Raw genomic sequence first — 27,935 nt, 5'->3', positions numbered from 1 at the left:
AAACTAGTAAGGGGAAGTGTAAATTATTTTAACAAGATTTGAGGCCCACACGAGGTTGACCCAAATTGTTACTGTAAATATACAGGATGTTTCAGAACTCTTATTGAATATTTTTAGGTATCGTTGCTATGGTCATTGTTACCATTTTTAACTAGATGCTACCAATACTATTTAATACCACACATTTACTTTAAAAGACACAAACTAACCAAATTCTACATGGATTTTAACATGGATAGTGTGATTGTGAAATATTTATAGATTTGTTTCTAATCTATCTATTTTTAGATGGCCACCATAAATATTAGCTTTAGAGAACTAATATATTGTATTATTCAACTTATTTGAAAGTAGACCAAATATAAGAATCGTAAAAGAAAAAATTGAATTTAGAATATTTTATTAAAAGCTCTATGATATATCGCAAAAGTAAATCAAGTGAAACTCTAGTGAAGGTAGTACCCTTACTCGAGCTACTTTTCAGTGCAACAATTAAAGCTATTTAGGTAGTAGTGAAGGTAGTACCCTTATTTTTCAGGCACAATTAAAGACAACACATTTTAATTAACCAAATGCCCTTACTCGAGCTACTTTCAGTGCAACAATTAAAGCTATTATGACGCACATTTTAATTACCAAATGTGGAGTAGTAGTGAAGGTAGTACCCTTACTCGAGCAACACATACAAATGCACGCTTTCAGTGCAACAATTAAAGCTATTTAGGTGACAACACATTTTAAATTATCCCTTACTCAATTGCAACAATTAAAGCTAGTGGCAGTAGTGGAGTAGTGAAGGTAGTACCCTTACTCGAGCTAGCTTTTCAGTGCAACAATTAAAGCTATTTAGGTGACAACACATTTTAAATTACCAAATGCACGCTAGTGGAGTAGTGAAGGTAGTACCCTTACTCGAGCTACTTTTCAGTGCAACAATTAAAGCTATTTAGGTGACAACACATTTTTAATTACCAAAATGCACGCTAGTGGAGTAGTGAAGGTAGTACCCTTACTCGAGCTACTTTTCAGTGCAACAATTAAAGCTATTTAGGTGACAACACATTTTAATTACCAAATGCACGCTAGTGGAGTAAGTGAAGGTAGTACCCTTACTCGAGCTACTTTTCAGTGCAAACAATTAAAGCTATTTAGGTGACAACACATTTTAATTACCAAATGCACGCTAGTGGAGTAGTGAAGGTAGTACCCTTACTCGAGCTACTTTTCAGTGCAACAATTAAAGCTATTTAGGTGACAACACATTTTAATTACCAAATGCACGCTAGTGGAGTAGTGAAGGTAGTACCCTTACTCGAGCTACTTTTCAGTGCAACAATTAAAGCTATTTAGGTGACAACACATTTTAATTACCAAATGCACGCTAGTGGAGTAGTGAAGGTAGTACCCTTACTCGAGCTACTTTTCAGTGCAACAATTAAAGCTATTTAGGTGACAACACATTTTAATTACCAAATGCACGCTAGTGGAGTAGTGAAGGTAGTACCCTTACTCGAGCTACTTTTCAGTGCAACAATTAAAGCTATTTAGGTGACAAACACATTTTAATTACCAAATGCACGCTAGTGGAGTAGTGAAGGTAGTACCCTTACTCGAGCTACTTTTCAGTGCAACAATTAAAGCTATTTAGGTGACAACACATTTTAATTACCAAATGCACGCTAGTGGAGTAGTGAAGGTAGTACCCTTACTCGAGCTACTTTTCAGTGCAACAATTAAAGCTATTTAGGTGACAACACATTTTAATTACCAAATGCACGCTAGTGGAGTAGTGAAGGTAGTACCCTTACTCGAGCTACTTTTCAGTGCAACAATTAAAGCTATTTAGGTGACAACACACATTTTAATTACCAAATGCACGCTAGTGGAGTAGTGAAGGTAGTACCCTTACTCGAGCTACTTTTCAGTGCAACAATTAAAGCTATTTAGGTGACAACACATTTTAATTACCAAATGCACGCTAGTGGAGTAGTGAAGGTAGTACCCTTACTCGAGCTACTTTTCAGTGCAACAATTAAAGCTATTTAGGTGACAACACATTTTTAATTACCAAATGCACGCTAGTGGAGTAGTGAAGGTAGTACCCTTACTCGAGCTACTTTTCAGTGCAACAATTAAAGCTATTTAGGTGACAACACATTTTAATTACCAAATGCACGCTAGAAGAGTATTCACAGAGTAGAAGGATAAATCTCTATTTAAAATTCACTTTATTGTATTGCATTTGGTACAAAATACATTCATTTTATCATAGGTTCTGTAATTTCAGGGGAAAAAACTGCAACTTTCACTTAACAGTTAAGTAACAGGACGTAGTAGCAGCGATAGTATGTTAATCGCCCATTCATTCCTTTCAAGAAAACGGCAAGTAGGTAGAGAGCCAACCCGGTCTATTGTTTTATAAACCCTAAGCACTTGCTCGGTTAGGATCTATTGGTTTATAACTATCCGAATCTATCAGCCGAATAGAAATTAAGCTGTGCAAGAATCCTTTTGCTGTGACGTGTGCAATCCCACTTTTACAGTATCATGAATATAACCTTGGAAAAAACCAAGGTTCGACAAATAATAAATTTGTTCGACAAGTGTGCCTGATCATTTAAATAAGAAAAACGAGGTTTTCACAAATTATGACCATCAGGAAGCACAACCATCGTTAAAAAATACCTACGAATGTTATTAGATAAAGGAGCAGAATTGCATGTCAGAGATTTTACAAATAGAACTAAACCTGTAAACGTAACTATGTTTAAAAGTTTTATAAAATTGCAAATGCCATCAAGACACCGACAGAAGCTTTTGTCTTTGCTGCAGAGAAACTAAAATGTCACAATAAAAGACAAACCAAGGTGTAACCCACTTTGATTGCTAGTAGAAAAACTAAAGTAATACATACAAGTAAAAGAATAAAATCAGGAGGACCATCAAAAGTAATACAGAAAAGAAAAAAGTGCCATAACGAAAACATGAACTGTCAAAATTATTGAAGGGAATGTGCTTACAAATTATTCTAAAATTTATTATATTCTGTTTAAATGTGTTGTTTTAGTATATGGTATGCAGAGGGAATACTCATATTTGTTTGCAATCCTTTTTCAAACCATGTCTTGAATGCATGGTCGTTAAATAATAATCTCCAGTCTCAAAGTCCAATCAATTAGCAACAAAAATTATTATTGTTATTATTTAAAAATACAGTTGTAATAATTAATACTGTTTTTAATTATCCATGACACGAATAGTTTCATGTCTGTCAAAATACTATGCATAGTTTTGGAAAGCTCAGCCTCAAGTAATAGTTAGGATATGCGGGTCAGCCAGACTTCTAGGACCTCTGCCACGCCACTGCAGACCTAAACTGAGCGCTGAGACCACTAAGGGTTTGCAAATACGCGACCAAGGGGGAGGCATCTCTATCACTTGCTACCCCATCAGTGCAGGGTGTAGAAATGGGCCTTATTTAACGTAACAGGATAAACAAAGGTGTTTCCGCTCAGCAACAGATGTCCCCGCAACGTGTTGAAAAAAGCTCCCTGTTATTTTGGCAACGTGATGACAACGAATGATGAATTCATTCTGTTCGTTGCTGGCAACGGTAAGCTAGGCTTAGAAACAGTCGAAAATGCACAGTCTAAAACAGCAGCACAGACTCAAAACTATCTGTTATTTGAGCAATAATGAATGAACAACACAATTGTAGTATGATCGTTATTATTTAATTTTCGGAAATCTATCTACAGCTCAATAATATCGGCTTGTGCATCAGTTTATGAAGTCCTAATGTAATTTATATTTAGTAGACAAAATAAATTGTCCAATGTTTAATACACACAAAAATTGCTCAGTTTGACTATATAAATGTGGGCTATATAGTTCTGTAAAGTTAGAATGTGTGCATTGTTTAAGCGTATACAATTAAACATCTGAAATAGGCTTTCGTTTGATTTCTTATTACTTAATTATTCTAATACGTACTGCGAATACATATTAATACTTTTTAATTGTATAATTAATTCTCAATGATACAATGATATAAATGATTACTTAGTGGTATAATAAAACCATAGTTAAGAGTTTTCTTAAATTTTGAAATGCATTATTGGTTCATTATCGTTGTGTGTTGAGAATATTATTTTTTATTATAATCATACAGATAATAATGAATAATGTAAGATTAATTTTGAAAGTTTGTCTTAATTGTACAAAATTATATTTTTAACTATCTAAAAATAAATTATTTTAACGAAGCTACGCCGATTTAATGATAAATTTTGAATACGTTACGATAGTAACAAAAACCCGTGTTTCAGTCATTTACAGTACAACCATATAAATGATTAACTACTGATATAGTAAATCCCATACTCTTATTAAATTTTGCAATGATATATTTGTTAAATAATATTGTGTGTTAAAAATACTATTTTATTATAATCATAAAGAATTTTTTGAATAATGTGAGATTAATTTTGAAAGTTTGGTATTATCTCAAAATAAATTATAGTAACGAGACTAAGCCGATTTAATAGTAAAGTTTGAATACATTACGATAGTAACAAATCCCGTGTTTCAGTAATTTATAGTATTTCAATTATGTTCTATAAGCAACAGCCTATGACAAACGTTGTTCAAAAAACGTTGCGAGTGGTTGAACTGACGACCATTTCGCAACGATCAGCCGGCAAGTTGCAAGTTGCCACAAACTGTGGTCGGCTGGCAGAATAACGTCGCAACGCGTTGACGGCCGCTAAACAATTTCCATCTCTAGTTGGGAGCAACGAATTATACTAATATAGTTCGTTGGTAGGGAGACGATAAGTTCACATCACGGCAGCCAGGGCGCGCCACAGTACCGACTGTCACACCACAGAAAGCGTCCGTGCTCTCCGTTTTGTCGTCCCTCAATTGCATTGGATGGCTTATCTCTTGTGTGACTAGTACAACCAATAGTAATATCTAATATGAACATGAACAAGTCAGGCGATCACTATTTGTCAAAGTTATACACGACTAAAATATTTCACAACGCATTATTTTATATCCGAGACATATTTTGCTCACGATAGAAACTACTGAATTAGCATTGTGAGTTTGCTCAAGTTCACCTTCCACTTAGTGCAGAGTCTGAAATCTGATTCTGGCATATGTTTAACGCCTAGAATCTGAAATCATGTTCGTTTAAACAGATAAAAAAAAGTGTCGGTAACTGGGAAGATATGTTGCGGGGACGGTTAGCAGGCTACCCGAGTGGCAAGATAACCCGTAAAAATGTTCACCTTGAGAAGTAGGAACTCAAGAGATGACTCGGTACATCGGGTTAAAATAAGTTTATTGAAAATATTCACTTGGCACAACTCTGTTCACAACATGTAAAATGAAAACACCTGCATACAATTACTACTGAGAATAAACTATTAACACCATACTTTGTGGTACTTATGTTTCACAATTCCAACATCTAACTATTCTGCTTACTACCGCGACCGGTTCCTCGCTGTGCAGTCTGCGGAGACTGATCCCAACACCGTGACCGTTTCTCACTGTGCAGTCTGCGGAGACTGATCCCAACACCGTGACCGTTCCTCACTGTGCAGTCTGCGAAGACTGATGACTACTGCTGCGCCTCGCAGGGCTTAAATAACACAACTCATTAAGAGCGATTATCGCTCTGTACATATCATTGTCCAAAGTGCTAATGATCTGTAGATTGCTGTGTGAGCAGTGACAATTTGTTAATGATAATGTTGTACATCTATTACTTATCTAACGTCTACTCTTGTCACGCTAACACTATTCTAGTTATTGGTACACATTAAATAATACATAAAATCATGGCTACATGTTCTTACATACTAATATGATTAAAAAATAATGTTGCTATACAACAGATAAAACATGTACTCTTTGCACCTTTTCAACCTAACAGACACCTAGACTACAAAATGTAGATGAATAGGTATTCTGATTGTCTTATCAGGCGTACTACGATATTTGAGACACGGTAAAAAGGGAAGGCGGAGTAACAGAGTTTTTACACAAAACTTATCCATGGTGTGAGGATTTGATTTAATGTGAATGTTGGGGTTCCTCAGGTCACCTTCTTGTTAGTGCATCCATCATATCTTAGACGCTACACTAAGAGTAAGGTGAACTGGAGCAAACTCAAGATTCTCATTAATTTAACCCTTCTTACCAGTTGTGTGAATTGGTAATACTAGAACTTTCCTAATATTATGAGTTTTTATTTATATGTAATGCACCCTTTGAAAGGACAGATTGCCAAATGGTAAACTATAACAATGCAAAATAACAGAGCTCTCTAGTAATAATATTCAAACGGTTTTACAACCCAATTCATATGATGAAACAAACAATGAACACAATTGTGAATATTTACATTCCTATAACCGTTCCAACAGGAGGTTCTCTTTTTACTGTAGCCTAAAACTGCTTTAGATGATATCTTAGTTATATAGGTACTGTTATGTTATATTAAGTGTTTCGTCTCTTCTGTTGAAATTTATGTTTTTATCAAGAATTATTTAGATTTAAATAATAGAAATTGTAAATATTTTCGAAACCAGATGAAAAGTTACTTTTTATTTATCACTCAGGGGATGGCAAAATGTCTCGTCTGTCTCATTCTGCCTCTCTGTCTGTGTTCCGCGAGATATACTAAGAACGTACCGAGCTTATTTACCAATAGGTAATGATTTTGTATTCTCATTCTCAACTAAATAAATGGAGCGAACTAGAAGTTCTAAAACTCAATTAGAGTTTGGAATTTCCTAGTATTTCTGATTCATTCAAACATCCCATCGTTTCCGATATCAGAGATATCCAGTTTAAACTAAAGCACAATGAATTAAAATTATATATCTAATAACTTATCCGTCATAAGAAACATCACCGTATTTTATCCTCTACTAAAAAGAGTCGAGACCTATCATGTTTTATAATGACATTATTTCACAAACGGAAAATTCCCTATGCTCGTGTCCCGAGTTGAGCATTGCAGAACAAGACAAACAAACAAACAAAGCAACATAGGTTTAGGTTTATATTTTTTCGGTTGTTGTTAATTGAAATTTCACCTTAATACAGGAAAAATTTCAAGATAATAGAAGACAATGTAATGTGTAATGTGCACATCAGACCACATGTAACGTAATAGGTTTTATTGAAAATGTATACAAATTTCAAGTATATACCTCAATTTGATCTCAAAATAATCTACGGACACATAGGCTGACAGGCAATAAGACAGAGGAGAAACCTTTACAAGCCTTGTTAGACAAGACACATTTTCCCAGTCACCTGATATGCATCAATTATGCTTAAGGAAATGAGAATACAAAATCATTACCTATTGGTAAATAAGCTCGCTACGTTCTTAGTATATCTCGCGGAACACAGACAGAGAGGCAGAATGAGACAAACGAGAAATTTTGCCATCCCCTGAGTGATAAGCTTTGCTCTATTCAGCCAAACATGCCGTTAGAAGACCTGAAACTTTAAACTAACTTAAAATTTTAGACTGTTTGTTTGTCCTGACCACGGAATTCTGAGCTATTTTTTATTTACTGAAGAGCAAAGGAACGACATTATAACCACCGATATTATGAACTTTGAAGTTTACTCCATAATAACAATGTTAAAGCCCAAACACTTTAATACCTTTATTTTTGTCATTCAGTTGTTGTCTCATTTCAAAAAATCGTGAAAACGTAACCCAACGCTTTGTTGAGTATGAAAACAGTTAAGCAAAAAATAATGTAATTTGTTTTAATTACAAATAAATATAAAAGTAATAAATAACGTTTCGATCCGTATTAATATTTTATACTTAGACGATTTTCCATATTTCTTGAGGCCTAAAAGGGTTTCACGTTTAAAATGTTTTATTGGGTTGAGGTAAAGTACAGTTTGCATCTTTTAAGTCGTACTTTGCATCTTTGGTATTACCAAACCGAGCACCATATTAAAGATAGTGTTTTAGTTAATTCCGCAGAAATTTAGTTACACGGGGTCCAGTCAAGTGGTAACAATGTCCATAAACAGATATGTTAAAGTTTGAAGAGCTATATTTCTTTTGATGTGTATCCTGGTTAGCAGAAATAATAAAATAAATAATTTTGACATCTGAAATCCCCCTGTACAGTATAATGTTTACAATTATTAAAAAACTACTTCTGCATAGTTAAATCAGATTTTAAAGCTCGTACAAAACTTCTGAAGACAAAACCAAAATCTTACAAAACCCATTTTTTTGAGTTGGTTAAAACACTTTAAATATATATGTTTCAGTGATAAAATGGGGGATTTTCCAAATAATTTGACCTATAGGCAAATAAAGTAATGCATATATTTTATTATAGCTCTATGATAATAAAGATTTATAATAAAATTTGAATAATGCATTATTACAACATTTTATTTAAAATAAAAACACAATATTTTACATACAGGAATAGAAATATGTTCGTATTACAGATGCTTAAACTAGTAATGATAAATTGTCATTAACAAGAAGAGAAAGGGAAAATCTGTGAATACAATGTACGTTGTGTGTCTGTGAGACAAAGTTCATTATATTTCACCCTCTGAATATCTGTCCCAGGCCTGAACAATGAAGCTCATTAACTGTATCTCACTGTTCCTGACACACAGTGTACATTACATCTCTCTACATATATATATTCTTGATCAGGAAAGCAAGCCTAACTATTGCTTCGGGAAAAAAGTAGGTCTCTTAAACCTACATATGCGTATTTTTCTTAATCAGAGACTCAACTTGAAATCTAATACGGTACTAGAAATATCTTAAATCAAATTAGAATGGCAAGGGCCGAAAGTATCAAAAGCCAAACTCAAATATTTGGTCGGGAATATAATTCATTCTCTCTTAACTCTTATCCTTGAACACACAAATAATGTGTACCTCTAATTCTAATCTAGCTACACCCATTTTAAAAATACGTAGAACTAGATAATTTAAAACGCTATAAAGTGAGTTGGTTGAAAAGCTAAGGATTGAGGATAAATCCACAGTGAACTAGAATAGTTAATTTGTTACTGGAGATATTCAGTAAAATATCTTGAAATGTTGGAGAAAAAGTGTACAAAACGGTTCCCAAAACCCTGGTTCATAACCTTAAATCTAACGTGGATCAGGAGATTGGAATATCTTTAAGTGACCATCCCTTATCTCGGGTGTGTTTCGAATGCTATTTGAAAGGAATATTCCAGCGTGCCGTTGTGTCTCATCAGGAAATTGGGTGTTAAGCCACGGTTAACTGTTTGTATTATATAATGAGGGTTGATTGCTGGAGTAGAAATAGACATATTTTGTAAATGTAAAATTTGAAGCTTATATTTCAGCTTACGTCTGTACATTTTATACTTTACATATCTGGATTTCCTGATTACCTAAATATACTTTAATTTTTGAGTACATTTCTCTTCATTACTTCTGACGCAATTACAATATACTATATATATATATATATGATAACATGATAAATATTATTAATTCAACACTGAACTCAACCGAATCCGTATTAATTTTAAACAATATAGTCTAATTTGTATCATATAAAATATAATCTAAAACATATATTTTCGCTTTATAAAATTTGGTAACACGTAAAAATTTATGTTTAGAAAACATTATAGTCAGTTTAAACAATTATGTTATTTTAATTTGCATAGAGTTAATAACAAACGAAAAGTGTTTAAAATAGGTGAAATGATCAGGCAAACTTTATTTCTGCCACTTAACACTGAAATTGTCATTATAAAGCCATACTTTGCACGTGAAAAATTAATGACATTATGAATGTAAATGGAGTTGTTTGATGATATCATAACTGTTGTGAAAAATAATTACATTTTTTCCAATACGAACTTCTTTGTATTGACACATGCATTTTGCATGATGAAAAAGTAATTGTTTACATTATAAACATTATCACAGTAAACTAGGTAGTATTTTGTTGCAATGTTCATTTAATACTGTTATATTATTATTTATTACTGTTAAATGTTGTCAGTTTGATGTGTAAAATGTTTAATTAGATAAAATTGTAGTTTAAATAAAGAGAACAATTAGCTGAGCTTAGCGAAGCCTATCACTCGTCGGGATAGAAAATTTCAATTCAATCTGTCTGTCTGTCCTGTCGAAAACAATCTGACCTATTGACTTTAAATTGTGCATGAAGCTTTTTTCTACATGCAGATGACGATGATGGTAGATGAAATTAAGCTGAGAGTTATTGAAGTCTATAATAATTCTGTAAGCTAACACATTTTCCCTTTTGTAATGTAGATAAAACAAACTAATGTATCAGATTTACTTGGGTAATAATCATATAGGATAAAAAAAAGAAATACAGCATTAGATATGTGTAAAATATCTATATAAAATTCAATATTGTGAAAAATATATTTTAAACTAACACATGTTACAGTTTTTATTGCCAATATGAATAGATAGATAGGGGTCTATTCTGTTGCAGATGACTTGCCGCCCTGCCGCTGGAAGTGCCAAATTACCTTTCTCCAGTCTTTCGCCGTCACTGATGAACGTGTTATTTTACGCAAGTTCTTTTCAGTGCACTTGATCTGTGCAGTGACAAAGTAGGTGCTTGCTCTAGTTTCCTTAGACCCTATAATATATGTTTGAGGTTTTTTAGCCATACAAATTTTCAATTGTTATACATTAGTTCAATGTCACATATTAGTACATTTTTGAATTATTTGCACATTATTATCCTTTTCAAAAAACCTTTATTATGCAAATGACAAAGTCCAACTCTCGGAACTTTATGGTTTATCTTCTGCAACATTTAACGATGGAAATTCCCGAAAGTATATTGTAGGTAACAAATTAAAAGTGTTGTAAAATACCAGTATCTTATTTTAGATTAATGATTTTGTTCTGTTTTTTTTGTTCTTTTTGGAAAAGAAGCTTATAAAATTACACTAATTGCTAAGGACCTTTGCGCTACTTCCGGAATAACAGATATTCTGGATGGGTAAGCTTCAGGATAGAAGCCACCTCCTGTTGAGATTAATGAGGAAGAATTTAGGGCACTAATCTCAAATCAGGTCCCCCTCGGAAGAAGGAGAAGCCAACTCTGAACCACCCAAGCAGACAGGGGCTGGCACATCCTTATGTCTAGGCTAGCAAGAACCTTTGATTCTTAGGGAACGAATCCAATTAACTATAACAGCCATTTCTCACAGTAGATTAGACCTATAAAATTACCCTTGCACTCCAGAATTTCGACATTTGCGGTTAATGATGGGCCATTCCTGGACATCCATAAAACTGCACAGATTTAAGTGACACGTCGGTTTTTGCTGTGCCAAGTGTGGGTCCAACTCTTTATGGTCCAACATAAACCAGCCATGAAGTGAAACCAGTTCCAGGTGAACCCTCATAGAAGAAATTTGTCTTTTTCATGTATCTTTAATTCATGTTTATCAACTGATTTTAGTGTAACATTGACTTAGAAATCGAAACCTTTTAGTTTAAACATGATTTTTTTGTATGATGCTCTTAGGTATAGTCATAAGGTTATGAATGAGTATTTAAACATCTTCCCACACAATTTCGTGGTTGTATCACCGGGTTCTGAACGCGACGGTCGGTCCAGTAACTCCAGGGTGTTTCATTGCTACATACGAGTTGTACTTATATCTCGTTAATCATTTTTCCGACGTCGTATAGCATTCAGTTATGGTTATATTTTTTGACGTAACATGTTTTTGAGAACTATAAAATTGGTGTGTTCATTGAAATGTATCATAAAGTTTATTCTTTGCCTGTTTAAACTTATGCTATAGCATTTTAGGTTATCATTTTTGTCACCGTTATATGTTACAAAAGGTATAACACATCGTTTCCAGGATTGAACTATATCCTCTTCGTCAGTTGGGGGAGGTATTAATAAATAAAAAAATGAAGAACTGAAAAAAGAGAAAGGAAAGGTTTCAAGCAAACCCCCAAAGCTGCTTGGAGTCCAGTCTAGGCATTTGCACTTCACGAGTACGAAATTCACAATAAAACATCACACAACGACAGGCAAAAGTGGGATACCAACAAGAAAACCGATGTCGGCTCTATCCTCGACTCCACGTTGTGTAATTTGAAACAATTGGACAGGAAGGCGATTGTCAGGAGGAGGAAGTTTTTTAACGTAAAGTTATTGAGGCTACATACATACAATTAGCTGCTAAGTTAACTTTTGGTGAGGTTAGACCACTTTGTATATAAATATTACAAAAAAATAAGTGACTTGGAAACCTAAATGATTATACCTTTCAAACAAACCTCAACTAACAAAAGTGTTACACACACCATGACACTAAAGCTTAGGACAAAAACGAAAGTAACTTGCCTTTACCTCTTGGCTTGAACTTTAAACAAATAATCATGAAATTCTTTTAATAATATAGATTTTCTTCACGCGGAATGCTCTAATGATTATAATAATGAATTAATTTAATATAGGAGTGAAATTACGATTGTAAAAGCTCATGAATCTCTCGTTTTTATAATATGAAGAGTTTAACTGTCGGTAGTAATTTAGTTTTCATATATCAACATGTATAATATATAATCACTTGCATTGAGATTCCACTTAATGAATGTTTTTAAATCCTTTTATATTTGCTGTTACATTTAATTGTTTACCCTTAAATGATTTTTAAAAGTAATCTGATGTCCGTGAAATTGGAGCCTTAACTTTGTCCGCTCATCTGTATTTTCTTAATCTCATGTTTATCAAGTGAATAGGCATCGGAACCAACATTTTTCAATTACTAATTTTTTTTCTTGAGTATTGTCTTACATAAGTTTGGCTTGAACGCTTCAGGCATTTAGATCTGATCAATTTATAAATTTTGTATGTACTCAAATATAAAACATAATTCCTAAGAAAAGTAAAACAATGTAGAAGAAGTACACCGCACCACATAGCGCAACAACCTTCGTTGTGTGTGCACGCAAAATGTCAAATCTAGCTCATTCCAGCTCATGTCTTGAGGACAGATAGATAGGAAATAAATCGTAACACATTAAGTTGTCACGGAAATAAGACATCTTAGAACTAATTCTTGTAGGAATAAAGTTTCATGTAAAATTTCAAATCTAGCCCAATTCATACCAGTGTTTAAACGATAAAAATCACACACCAAATCACTATGAAATGATGTGGGACTGTTTTATGTGTTGGCATAGCTAGGCTACATTAGGTAATATATTAAATGTTAGGATCTCATATGGGTGTGCAAAGTTTCTTCACAAATTTACTTACTCAAGTATTTTCTCATTGCCATCATGGTGACCTATAAAGCCAATGTTAAAATATTCGCTAACGCTCAGCCAAAATTCCAAAGAGTGACATGCACTATCATCGAACTCAGTGTTCCTAAGACAGAATTGAAGCTTAATACACAAAATTTAAGTTTGTAAGTTATTTAGTTTTCAAGATATTGTGTGGAAAGACAAACTCATACAAAGGCAGAAAAACAGATATAAAAAAAATTAAAAACTTTTTTATCCCACGGGTGATAAATCTAAAAGATTTAATACCTTATCACTACTCTCCTATAGTATAATGTTTAATATTTAATAATTTTATAATAATTATATTATATTTAATAATTTATATTATTTTAAAGATGTATTACTGAGTAAAATAAGTGATTTAGAATTTTAAATAATGCAATAAGTATACCAATAATTAATGACGCGGATATAGCTGTGGCTTCCAATGTAGAACAGTTATGTTCGGTACGATATCGGTATTGGGGAAGGTGAAACCAATACCGGATTACCGGAAACAGCGCCTGTAACCAATGTAGCTGACAATGTGCTACCCATTGTAGTCTGCAGCCAATATTCCGGCTTAGAGCACTTCATATGTGTAGACTTTATGAGCTACAAGCTATTAATTACTATTTTTCATTTATATAACGTGAATATAAGGTTGCACCTAATTACTCTGAGCCTGTGTTTAGTAAGTCACATATTAAACAATAGAGCTAATATTAGGAGTACGCTACACCAAGTGTAGCCTAATAGACTACATATATGAGGTTGCACCTAATTACTCTGAGCCTGTGTTTAGTAAGTCACATATTAAACAATAGAGCTAATATTAGGAGTACGCTACACCAAGTGTAGCCTAATAGACTACATATATGAGGTTGCACCTAATTACTCTGAGCCTGTGTTTAGTAAGTCACATATTAAACAATAGAGCTAATATGAGGAGTACGCTACACCAAGTGTAGCCTAATAGACTACATATATGAGGTTGCACCTAATTACTCTGAGTCTGTGTTTAGTAAGTCACATATTAAACAATAGAGCTAATATTAGGAGTACGCTACACCAAGTGTAGCCTAATAGACTACATATATGAGGTTGCACCTAATTACTCTGAGCCTGTGTTTAGTAAGTCACATATTAAACAATAGAGCTAATATTAGGAGTACGCTACACCAAGTGTAGCCTAATAGACTACATATATGAGGTTGCACCTAATTACTCTGAGCCTGTGTTTAGTAAGTCACATATTAAACAATAGAGCTAATATTAGGAGTACGCTACACCAAGTGTAGCCTAATAGACTACATATATGAGGTTGCACCTAATTACTCTGAGCCTGTGTTTAGTAAGTCACATATTAAACAATAGAGCTAATATTAGGAGTACGCTACACCAAGTGTAGCCTAATAGACTACATATATGAGGTTGCACCTAATTACTCTGAGCCTGTGTTTAGTAAGTCACATATTAAACAATAGAGCTAATATTAGGAGTACGCTACACCAAGTGTAGCCTAATAGACTACATATATGAGGTTGCACCTAATTACTCTGAGCCTGTGTTTAGTAAGTCACATATTAAACAATAGAGCTAATATTAGGAGTACGCTACACCAAGTGTAGCCTAATAGACTACATATATGAGGTTGCACCTAATTACTCTGAGCCTGTGTTTAGTAAGTCACATATTAAACAATAGAGCTAATATTAGGAGTACGCTACACCAAGTGTAGCCTAATAGACTACATATATGAGGTTGCACCTAATTACTCTGAGCCTGTGTTTAGTAAGTCACATATTAAACAATAGAGCTAATATTAGGAGTACGCTACACCAAGTGTAGCCTAATAGACTACATATATGAGGTTGCACCTAATTACTCTGAGCCTGTGTTTAGTAAGTCACATATTAAACAATAGAGCTAATATTAGGAGTACGCTACACCAAGTGTAGCCTAATAGACTACATATATGAGGTTGCATATACCCTTTCAAATATGTGCCACATTTAATTCTCGAGATGTAGTGACAGGCTGAGATACGGAAATCATAAAAATATTGATAGGCAAAAGAGAATGTGTGTCAGCCGACTGAGTCAGCCTTCAACGACGGTCAGCCAAATTCTATGGTTGGAAATTAACCGCCATAAAAAAAATTATTCAGCATTTAGAAATAAAATTTCACGCAACATTTTAAGCCACTAGGTGAAATATTTCTCGAGATATCTTTGGTAAGATATCTGTATTCTAAGATATCATAATACATTCCCATTTTTGTTAAAGTCAGTTTCATAGCAGTGTTCAGATAATGATTGTACCGGTGACTAAGGAGGCTACTTAACAAAAGAGTACACTAACATCAAATCATGTAATCGAGTTTTAACATCGAATTTTCACTCTTTACCTTTTTACTATATGGATAAAATTAACATCTCAATGATAGATTCAGTTTCTTCACAATTTTATTTATTCAGATTTTTGTTGTTCATGTTTAACCGTTATAACAATATTCGTTACCGACAGCAAAATCCCACCGAACTTCATCGAACCAGTGTTGCTAATATGTAAATGAAGATCTGTGCCAGATTTTATTTCTATTGATAAGAAAATTGTTGATATACCGTCCGGATATACAGACAGGTAGACAACCTAACAGGCTGGCAGATTGAAACGAAATTTTTCCGAACTTCTCATAGTCAAACTGTGACTCCGAAGTAAAAGATCAATAATCTGTTTTATACAGTAGGTTTCCGTGTTAGTTCATTTTTCAGAATTTGCAAGCAAAGCGACCTAAATTTGACTGATGGTGGACTGAGGGTTTGGTCAGTTCTTTAGAAGCTTCCATTAATTATCTTTTAAAAAGAGGTTCCTGATGTGATATGTTGGTTTCACCCCTATTCATATGAAGATCTTCGAATCACCAATAATTTACAGCTTTAAATGTTCTGATAGTACCTTCCTGTTATGTTTGTATTACCTTATACTAATGGCGAATCGCATTTTTGTCTCGACTATTTCCTACTGCAACTGCATTTTTTTTACATGGTTTGTAATAGTGTAAGCCTAAATGTAAAATATTCCGGAAATTGTGCTGAACAACTTAGACTGGAACAAGGATAAATCGGAATCAGTTGCAATGTTTCTCAAAATATGTGTTCATTTAGTGGAAAGAAACATGAAACACACTGAATTGATTCAGTAAAATGAGTAACAATTAGTTATGGTACTACTGTATTATACGTACTAATATGAAAGTCTCAGTGTAGTAAAATAGGGATACAACGGTTGCACTTACAAGTTTTGACAGCTTGTACGAGTGCATAGGCTGAGAAGGTATCAGGAGTCTCAGGAGTGCCTCCTGAGTAGGACGGTCAGGAGGCAGCAAAATCAACCCCCAATCTTATAAGAAGTACTTCTAAATCAATTTTGTTCTGATCTCTAAGTAATTGCTATACCTCATATAAATACTTTACTCTATAAAATAAAAAGTGTATTTTATTTCAAGATCATAAACTTAAATTTAATTTTAAAATCCTTTATTTGACGTATTGTGATCCTACAAGATTTTATTATTTGCGAGATAAATTCATACACGGCTTTAAAAACGCGAAGAAATTTAAGTACGGAGTAAAACCGTAAAACACGGCATTCATATTGTAAAGTGATTTCACAGACATTTGTTCTAACTTAGTAATTGGTTGCTTTAATTAGGACGTATTTAAAACGATTTGAATGGTTCATTTAATACTAATTGAATAAGCTTTCTAATACGATTGTCGCTCCATTCACTTCTTTTCAAGATTTTTTCCACACTAATAGCTGACAAGAAGAATTTATTGCTTAACTCTTAGCCAATTTTTTTTCCATTTGCATCTATATAAAAACATAGTTTTACCTGTTTCACCTGCCTATTAGGGCTGATTTAGTATATTTTTTAAGCTGCTTTGAGGGAAGTATTTATACTGTTTTATTTTATGGTTTTCATCATAATATGCAGGATTTATTTATGTTATAAAAGAAAAAAAATAACAATGGGAAGTTTATGATATACTTGTTATTATAAACTTATGTTGTAAAAATATAAACTTTGAGTTCCCAAGTTCCTATCAATAATATTTTTCACAGCAAACGATAAAGCTACACCATTGAAAATATATCTCAGAGTAAGAATTTGTTACAGAACTATCATATAATATATGCTATACCGAAGCTTATCTGAAAAATGTAGATTTACAAAGCCAAGAATCATTTCACTAGCCAAAACATACTCCTTTATGCATTACCTCAACTTCGAGTATTATAAAAGTATTAAAGATTAATGACTTACTTGTTAAGTAATATTTGTATCATGTTTTACATTAGAAATTTAAAAATTATATTTGAGAAAATACTAAGTTATTTAACATATGTAATAAAACATAAAATAATTTTTTAATAAAGTCTTTTACAGTGAATGTTATTTTATTGCATTTTATAGAACGTTTTATTTTTATTAGATACATGAAATTTTAAAAACTAAAATACAATAAAATGTAGGTCAAAATCTACTACGTGATTTAACTTTTATGCTTGGTTAAAACTGACTTGGAACTGTATTACCGGCTTCAAAATTATTTAATGTTAAAACAGTAGAAAAAATAAAGTGGAAGATGTTGCAACGAGCAGTTGTGCTAGCTAATAGTATGATAATAGCTAAGGGGGTAAGGGTAGCAACAAAGAATCACTGACTGGAATTTAATCAATTGTGTTTGATTTCTTTCCATTCTGTTCGCCCAAACAAGAGGTCGGCAAAAAAATACATTTTCTGTTTTTAGTTTTCTGATGTTCTTACAACGTTTTTGTTTTGTTTTTTGTCTAAGTATATATTTTTGCCATGTTAATGTAGCTTTATATTTTTGAAGGGAAGTGGGTTGAAGAGTAATACCTGAAATATTATTTCAAAAGAACAGAATATAAATGCCTGATGCGACCTTTATCTGATCAGGACGAAATTATTTTAGTACTTAATGTTTTACACAGTATAGCACATGTGTAGTAGTATTTGTACACATACCTTGTTGATATTCTGATACCCAATTTCAGTTGCAACACCAGAATTCAAGTCAAAAGTTCAAGGAGTAATCATATTTCTTGTAGATAAACTTTTTGAACAAATTTTATCTTTAGACTCTTAATGGTTTATGACCATTTTAATTAGGTTCTAGTGCTGACACCTGAGCTTGAACCTTTTTTAGTTCAAGCTCTATAGTCTTTGCAGAACTTATTAGCAATTCTGGTCTGTTACTCTGTTTAATGTAAGCCTGCGACATTCACGTTCAACTTTGTGAGTGAGTAGCTATAACTCAGTTGTTAATATTTTAACAATCGTAAAAAATTCATTTAGAGAACTAATTACATATTAGCATCAATAAATATACAAGGATGTCCTGAAACATAAGCTGATTATGTATTAAGCCAAAATATACAAACATTTTCATATAACGTACTATATTACTTGGTTCTTGTTATGCCTGTCAACTTGAAACATAACACAACTGTAAAAAATTTATTGAATATAAGTGAACTATGGAAAAGGAGGTCGAAATTAGAGCCAATGGTGGATGATTCTCTACTTCAAAACTTTACCAGGCATTATTCCCTTCCCTGTTTTAGATTGTACTCAGTTTGCTCGTTTTACAAATCCACTTTGTAAGTTTGGCGACCTTCAAGGGTTAAGGCTTGTACTACATCAAGTGCTGTTTAAATGGGTGTGCTCTATAGAACTTAAATATTGAGTTAACTCTTGAGTTACTACCCATAATGTATGATTTTTCTGTGCACGGTACGCGTTCAAAAAGTGAGGTTAACTTGCACAGATAAAATTTACAGTTAAACTGTTCGGAACTGTAGATCCTTTAATTTCGTAGTCATTGTACTGACTATCCAGCATAATCTTAATAATCATTCATAAAGTTATCAATAAATCTGTCACAATGACTACTCACGCTGACACATTCCTATTTTGTTCAATAGGACACAGACTGTTAATATTACATTAAATAACCATTTGTTTGTAGTATACACTCCATGCTTACCACTAAACTACTCATGCTTACATTGAGGTAGACAATGTCAGTTGATGCCACGTAACAATAGAAACAGAAGGACAAAGGTAACAAAGATTTTGTAACATGTTATTTTTTTAACATACAAAATTAAATTTAAAATTTAAATATTCATTAGTAAAATTGAAACAATTTAGAACAGACAATTTTTTTAATTATTACGAATATAACGACTTGAGTTTTAAATTATCATAAAAAGGAGCGAAATAATTATTTTACTGACGATGAGTCAGACGCTATCTGGCAGGTCCGTTGCCCGCACGGATATCGCCGCTTCCCCTCTCGATCACGGCGAGAGGAGAAGGCTTCCCCCTACCCCCGCGGTCGCACGAATCTATATAATGACGCGCCGATTGAAGACACAAGAGAGACAGCAGTGACCGCGACACCGACCCGACGACCGCTGCTCACCACTACTTCGACCCCTTCCCCGACCCCGCTCGCTGAACGACTACATCGCGGACTCGACCGCCGCCGCCGATATCCAGCACCAGGTAAGGAACAACGACCCTGTTCCCTTACTAAAGTGTTTTATCTCCGCCATCAACAATTCTTCCCAAATTTTTTTTATGTGAAACCGAATTTAATATTTTATTTGTCATTTATGAAATTAATCGATTCTGAAATATATTAGTAATGTTTGATGGTTATAGATTTATTTTGATAAGATAATTGTTTGATTTTAAATATACTTTCTTAATAATTTATTTGATATTTAAGGGTATCATTAAAATTTAAATAGAATATATTTGACTTTTCTCAATTTACTAAAACTTTAAGTACTTTTTCTCAACTTGAATTACTAAAGTTTATTCTTTTCTTCAATTTAACTTATACTTATTAGAATTTCAATTACTCAGATTATTATTTTTTGTCATTTCGACTAAATTTTAATTACTGTGTTAAAATTTTCCTTTCTAAATTTTTCAGATCTCGCATTTTCTTTGCCTGGCGATCGATCTGACACCTCATCCCGAGTTTCCTTTTACGAACTTTCCTACCAATTATCTCCTACCCGGAAAAAATTTATAACAGTCGGGACTTCGCCTTACCTACTGCTTTCTTTCCGGCGATAGTACTGGCATCCTATACCCACGACTTCCTTTTATAAATACTTTCTTCCCAACCGACCCCCGTCCTCATAAAACTAAATCTTATCTTCAATCTCGATGTAAATTTTTTATATTAGGTATAAAGTTTTCTCGACCATTCATTCTGTTGTCTGATTATTATCACATTTCTTGGTGAATCTCTAATCTAACGCGTGAAATATTTTTCTTTCTTATTGAAGTTCAATCTAATTTTCATTTTATTAATTATTTATATTTTTGTAAGTGATTATCTTTATTTTTCTACTTTATCTATTTCGGGGACTCGCAACCCTTTCTTTTCATTTTTGCGAACGTCCTGACACCTCACCCCGATAACTCCATTCAAAATATTTATTTAACGATATTTTAGTTTATTTTTCTGGTGAACTGTGCAGATAGGGTGTGAGTGTTCAATTTTTCTATTGATATTCAGAGCCCTAATATTTATAGTAATTTAGCTTAGTAGCCTTATTGCATGGTTTAAATCATTTACCTTTATCTTAGCTTCCCATATGGTAGGGTAATTCTGCATGGTGTGTTATAAGTGATTTACTTTGTTTTTTTTTTTTTCCAAAAATTATATGCCTGAGAAAGTAAAACTTGATATTTTATTTTGGAGCTATACACTTGCCTACAGAATAAATACAGCTTAGTCTATTTTTATATTATAAATTCATCTAGCTTTTGCATCCCGTAGAAATATTTTTTGTTAATGGTTAGTGATTGCTTTATGTATATAGTTGTTTGCACTGATGATATTGGTGCATGGCTAATTTTTAATTTATAAGATTGTATATTTGCTATTGGTGTTATTTGAATATTGCTTTTGTTTGCCATTGCTATTCATATTTTGCGGATTTGATTTTGTAATTTTGCTTCTACTAACCGATCATCTTATTTAACCGATTAATTATTCCAACCCTGGCTCTTTACAATAATTTCTGTATACGACTCCCCGACCAAGTTATCAGTGGAAGACTACTCAGCTTACTTGTAATTCCTCACTGACCGACGTATTAATAAACATACAGTTGTTTTTCGAAAAAAATCGAACTCGCTTGAACAATAACTTTCCTAGAACAAGAAATTCTTTATTTTTCTGAGCAAAGATTATTTTTTTTTTTCGTCTTCAAAATTTTATTGGAGGTGTGGACGTGATGAAGTAAGCCCCAAACGTTATTTTGGAGAGTATCAAATTTCTTCCGCAGGGGCCCTCTGATTCGACTCCTAACAATAAATAATATTAGTTGTATGAAATTCTCGAACCCTGGAAATTTCTAAACCCAGCTCGACTGGCTATCTGGCAAGTTGCGAATATTTTCGCTTGCCCGAAAATAACATCGCAAAGTGGCGCCCGAAAAACAATCTGGGGGACTGTAATATACCGTTAATTTACGGACTTTAACGATTTACTTCTACACTTTTTTGTGAATATACTTACAATTTACGACTAAAAATTGTTAAATGTTTTACAACAACTTTTGTTTAAGAAAATTTTTATACGTACAATAATGATGTACTTACTAAACCTCTTTCTCCGACCTTATCAAATTTTATTCTTCATGTATGTAAACGGAAATGATGGACAAGGGGACACAAACAAACGAAAAAACAACTACGACTACTACGACTTCAACTCGGGTTACGACACCACAGGCTTCTGTTGGTACATTACCAAAACTTTGTCCCCTCTACAAGTCGCAACGATTACTACTACGCCTATACTGCTACTATTACCACCACCACTACTACTAGTACTACTGCTACTACAATGGGCCTACCGATCCCTCCTACAACTATTCCCAATCCCAAATTATGCTTCCTTCCCCTTCGGAGAATGATCCTCGTGTGGGCTGGATCTTATAAACTACAAAAAAGAGAACGACCTACAGGAAGAGTTAAGAAAATTTTAATCTGAATCCGGATTGGTAATGTGGCTGAACTACGAAAGCGACTTTGTAACTTTTCTTAGGTGTCTGGAAAAACACCTCCCTGAACCTCTTCCAATAAGAACAGAATTATGTCATACGGACAAAACCTTCGCGACCAATGTAGTAGTTTCCTCAGCATTAGGACCGATTAGTGCCTTCTCATGTTGATGTGGTTCATATACATCATGAGGAAGTTAGCATTCGAGAGAAATGTTAAACCTCCCTCCTACAGGCTAGTTTTATGACTAGTACAGAAACGATTAGCCCTTTTAATGCACGAAAAATCTAGTAAATTCCCATAGCCCCAACAAACACAACAAAGACATAACAACACTCACCCGTTGAGAATGCCGACAGCAAGATCCCTCACAGGTGATTGAGCCTTGTGACCCGAATTTTTGGATTGTACAGTGGCGCTAACACGGCAAGCAGGCCTACATCTGAACTTAGACATCCGGATATCTCTCATATCTGCAATCAAGTTCGGAAATGGAATTTGAGATTCGATGGGGATGGAGACCCAGTCTCTTTCATTGAGCGTCTCAATGAACTTGCCGAATCTTATGAAATACCTCCCGATCGGCTACTAAAAGCATTACCGGAACTTTTTTAAGGGGAAACGCTCTTTTATGGTTTACCGAATAATAAGTCATTTTGGACAAACTATGACGACTTTTATAATCAGCTTCGAAGAGCAGTATCTTACCTCCAGATTACCAAACGTAACTTGGATGAGGAAATAACTCGAAGAACTCAGGGCGAGAGTGAGCCAATGCGAAAATTTATTGTAGCCTTACGACTCTAATTCGACGACGTGGTGGCTTCTCTGTAAACCCAAAACACTAAACCGATTATATTCCAACATGAGACCTGAATATACAAAATTAATCGATCAGAAGGGAACAGTTTTCACTCGATTTAGTGAATTAATTCATCTTGCCGAAGGTTATGAAAGTTATTTGCGAGAGAAGAATAGTTACCGTACCATCCTCCAAATCCGGCTCAATCCCATGGTACCTGAGAGGCATACGACTCAAAACGTAGAGTTTTTAAGTCATACCCAGTTCAGATGATAGATAAGCCAGAACTGTATCACGATAAACCCAAAATCTTTTACCGATAAACGAAGGTTCGAGCCTCTACAAAACTGTCCCGAACTAACACTACTCAGCCAAGGCATCTTACTACAGATACAACGACTACCATTCCTACTTGTTGGAATGCGAAACTAAAGGGCATAATCACCAGTGTCCTCTCCTAAAACCATCCGCTGTTTTTAAACTGTAAAAAAGTAGGAATCCGAACCGTCCAGTGCCCTTGCAGGCAGGGAAACATTTTCCGGAGCCGGAGCGTCACCGAGGTGTCCGCGGGACTCTGGGGCAACAAATCACCTCAATCGAATGCCCACCAAGTGGCTCAACCAAATAAAAGAATTTAACAAAAGCAGCTGTGTGCTGAAGTTAAATCGAAAAACGATCCTAGACCATTTGATTTTAGTATCCGACTTAATATTTTTTCAAGAAACACTAACCTTATTGTTGTGCACTGCTTGATACGGGATCGATGGTGACTATTTATAGGGGAAAGAGTTTGCTCATCATCTATTTACAGTTAGGCGTTCCTAGGCCCTAAGAACGTAAATGTTAATATTATTATGGCCGATAGCTCAAATAGGCCAGTATATCTCAGGCCTTCGAATTTAACTGTGAAATAGCCAATATTAGAACTAAGGTAACGCGCCCTGTTTCTACCAGGCTTAACTACGCCGATGATTTTTGGGTATGGACGTTATAATGCCTTGTTAAAAACTGATCGATATCACTCCTCATGAATAGTACTGCAGAAACAGTGGACTAGATGCGATAATTCAAAGACTATTCATACTGATGCCGTTATGACACTAACAGAATGTAGAAAGTAAAAAAACTGAAAGAATTCTCTTGATTATCAGTTGAATTTGTTTTCGATTGGTTTTATTGGTCGCACGACATTAGTGGAACATAAATACGCCTTAAAACTGATACACCCATTAAACAGAGGGTACTTTTTATCGCAACCCGGACAATGCAGGCGATTTCAATTGACAAAGAAGTTGACAAGATGCTGGAGTCAGGCATCATTGAACCATCATCTAGTCCTTGGAGCTCTCCACTAGTGCTGGTTAAGAAATCGAATGGAAAAGTAAGGTGTTGCATCGACTTAAGGCGAGTCTAATGCGGTCAGTGAGAAGGATTGCATATCCCCTTCCCCAAATAGTGCGATACTCGACAAACTGAGAAAATGCTTGCTATATATCCACCCCCGATCGACCTAAAGGATGGCTATTGGGAGGTACCTCTCGAAGTAAACAGTAGACCATTACGGCTTTCACCGTTCCCGGCAGAGGGTTGTTTATTCCAATTCAAGGTCATGCCATTAGGGTTACACTCTGCTCCGAGCTACCTTTCAGAGGTTGTATAGCTATACCAGATTGTGATAGGCGGACTCTGAGTTTGAGCCCTACGCTTTTGCCTATTTAGACGATTTGGTGCTGTGTATCCCGAACTTTCGAAGAACATTTTAAAACTTCTCAAAGAAGGTGTTCGAAAACGCCTTTAGAATATGCAGGATTTATTACCAAATATGGAAAATGTAACTTTTGTAAAAAGGAGTTGAAATACCTTGGCCAACGTAATAAACGAGAAAGGAATCCAGACGGATCCAGAAAAGGTTAAAATCAATTGTAGATTTTCCAGCACCTAAAACTGTAAAAACACGTACGGAGTTTCTTGTGGACTTGCGTCTTGGTACAGACGATTTATCGGAAAACTTTGCAAAACATATCTAAGCCATTGACGAAACTCTTAAGTAAGGGGAATAGTGGGAATGGACGGGGATTCCTCAAGAACGAGCATTCAATTCCCTTAAAGCAAAACTTTTTACCGCACCGGTCTTAGCCTGCCCCGACTTCAAGGAAACTTTTACGGTCCACGTGGATGCCTCCAATGAAGGTTTTAGGGGCTTCGCTTACCCAAACTATTGGCAAGCGGGGTAGAAGGTTATTGCATATGCGAGTCGACTTTTACACGAGAATGAAAAGAAAATTTTCTTCTGTAACCGAGAAAGAATGCCTAGCTCTGGTATGGGCCGTTCAAAAATTTCGTCCGTACCTCGAAGGGTACAAGTTTTTATTGCGATAACTGACCATCAAAGCTTTAAAGTGGTTGATGAGTTTGGAGAAAGAAACCATCCGGACAGACTTGCTCGCTGGATGCTGGAACTACAGCAACATGACTTCGAAGTCCAATACACCGCAAGGGAGTCCTGAACCGAGTAGCAGACGCACACTCTCCGGTATCCGATCGATCGTCAAGCTTGTGATCCTGTAGTCGGTTCAACCGTTGGTTGTAGCACCGCCAACGACAGTTCGAATAACTATCGGAGGCAACTATCTGCTCAAAAACAAGGAACCAAGGCTACGAAACAGCTTTCAGGCGAACTTATGCCCGATTGGCACTCGAAAATGCTTCGGAAGGTATCTGCATAGTCCGAATAAATATAGCAGATTACACCATTACGAGGAAATAAACTATACCGAAAAATCGATAAATAAACATCTACCGACCCAAAAGCAATTGGAAACTTTGCGTACCAGATTCTCTAACATCCGAAGTACTGAAAGAAAAATCATGACAGCGCAACAGCTGGCCATTTAGGTGTAAACAAAACGATTCAGAAAATCAGTGCCAGATACTTTTGGGCCTGGATGGAGAAACGATATTCGAAAATATGTATAAAAAAATTGCGACACTTGCCAGAGATACAAGGTGGAACAATGTAAACCAGTGGGAAAAATAAAATGCATTTCAGACGCCCCCAAGGACCTTGGTTCACAGTAACCAGCGATCTGATGGGACCCTTACCTCGATCTCGTAAAGGAAACAGATTTATCCTGGTGTTCCAAGATACCTTTACCAAATGGGTTAGAAATTGTAGCACTTACCATCAGCAAATGCAAAGAAGGTAGCAGAAAAGTTCGAAGACCTGGTTATATTGATGCGATATGGTGCTCCAGAAGTAGTACTGACAGATAACGGAACGCGGAGTACCTCTCGAAAATCTTCCAAAAACTTACAAGTGATTGGGGAATAATTCACAAAAACAACCGCACCTTATAGTCCGCAGAGTAAATCCAACAGAGCGTACGGAATACCGCGTTATTAAAAACTATGATTTATCAGTTCAAGATGCGAAATGATCATCGTAGTTGGGTCATCAACATTTAAATGAATTTAGATTTGCGTTAAAAATAACATGTTGTAGCGAATCAACATAATTTACTCCGGCGATGCTCAATTTTGGCAGAGAACTTAAAACTCCAAACTGTATCTACGGTCAGGTATTAGAGAAATTGCCAATCAAGGTGCTGTTAAACCTAGCGAAATCGAATACATGAAAACTCGAATGAACTTCATGCTAAAATTAAGGAGAAAAATGTAAGCTAAACATGGAAAAAAGGCACACACTCGCCAAGCTCATTACTATAATCTCAGAAGAAGAGATAACAGTTTTGTAATAGGCCAACAAGTTTTGAGGCGCAGCCACACACTTTCCTCAGCGGCGGAGAATATCGCAGGAAAATTGCACCAAAGTTTGAAGGACCATACATTCCTATATAGAAAGATAGGATGGAATATATTCGAACTTCGAGATCTCCAAGGAAAACGACGTAGGCCGAGCCCTATACGAAGGATCTAAAGACATACTCTTCCTTGGAGGCACACTAGATCCCTTTGTTTGCCCTGTAGTGTGCCCATAGTTTCCTTTCTACCTAACCTATATTATTGTATGATTTCTTGGTTTCCCGAGTGTTTATTTTTTTTAGGTAGCCAAGAATTACTATAGTACTCTACAACAAATCACATTTCTATCCCAAATTTTACCTTTTGTAAGACTGCCACTCCCCTGTTACCCGGCGTGTCTAATATCCTTTACCCTTAGAGATTTTATATTTTCGAGTTCGATTTTTGTTTATTTTTATTTGTAAAGCGATATTTGATTTTGTTTTTTATAGTAATTATATTGTATTGTGAAAGACTGTGCCCCGTTAATATATTTTAGTGTAAATTTTAGTTTTGTTAAATAATTTTTTGTTTATGCAGATTGCAATTTGTTTTTAGTTCTATTTTCTTACCAGAAGATGTTATTTTATTTTATTTTATTCGTTGATTAAAACAATTTATTTCGTGCGAAGAGTATTTATTTTGTGTAATTTCTTTTCAGAAACTATCAAAACTGGTTACAAGAGGGGATTAAACTACGGTAAAACCTTTTTTGTTGTATCTATATACAATTGTGCCACATTGAACTTTTTTTTTATTCTTTCTTTTTTTTGTTTCCCGATAGTACAGATGGGGTGTAACATGTTATTTTTTTAACATATCAAAATTAAATTTAAATTTAAAATATTCAT

This window comes from Homalodisca vitripennis, chromosome 4, assembly GCF_021130785.1.
Source record: "Homalodisca vitripennis isolate AUS2020 chromosome 4, UT_GWSS_2.1, whole genome shotgun sequence".
NCBI classification, from domain to species: Eukaryota; Metazoa; Arthropoda; class Insecta; order Hemiptera; family Cicadellidae; genus Homalodisca; species Homalodisca vitripennis.
The sequence above is the reverse complement of the archived record's forward strand: the minus strand, read 5'-3'. Positions refer to the sequence as shown.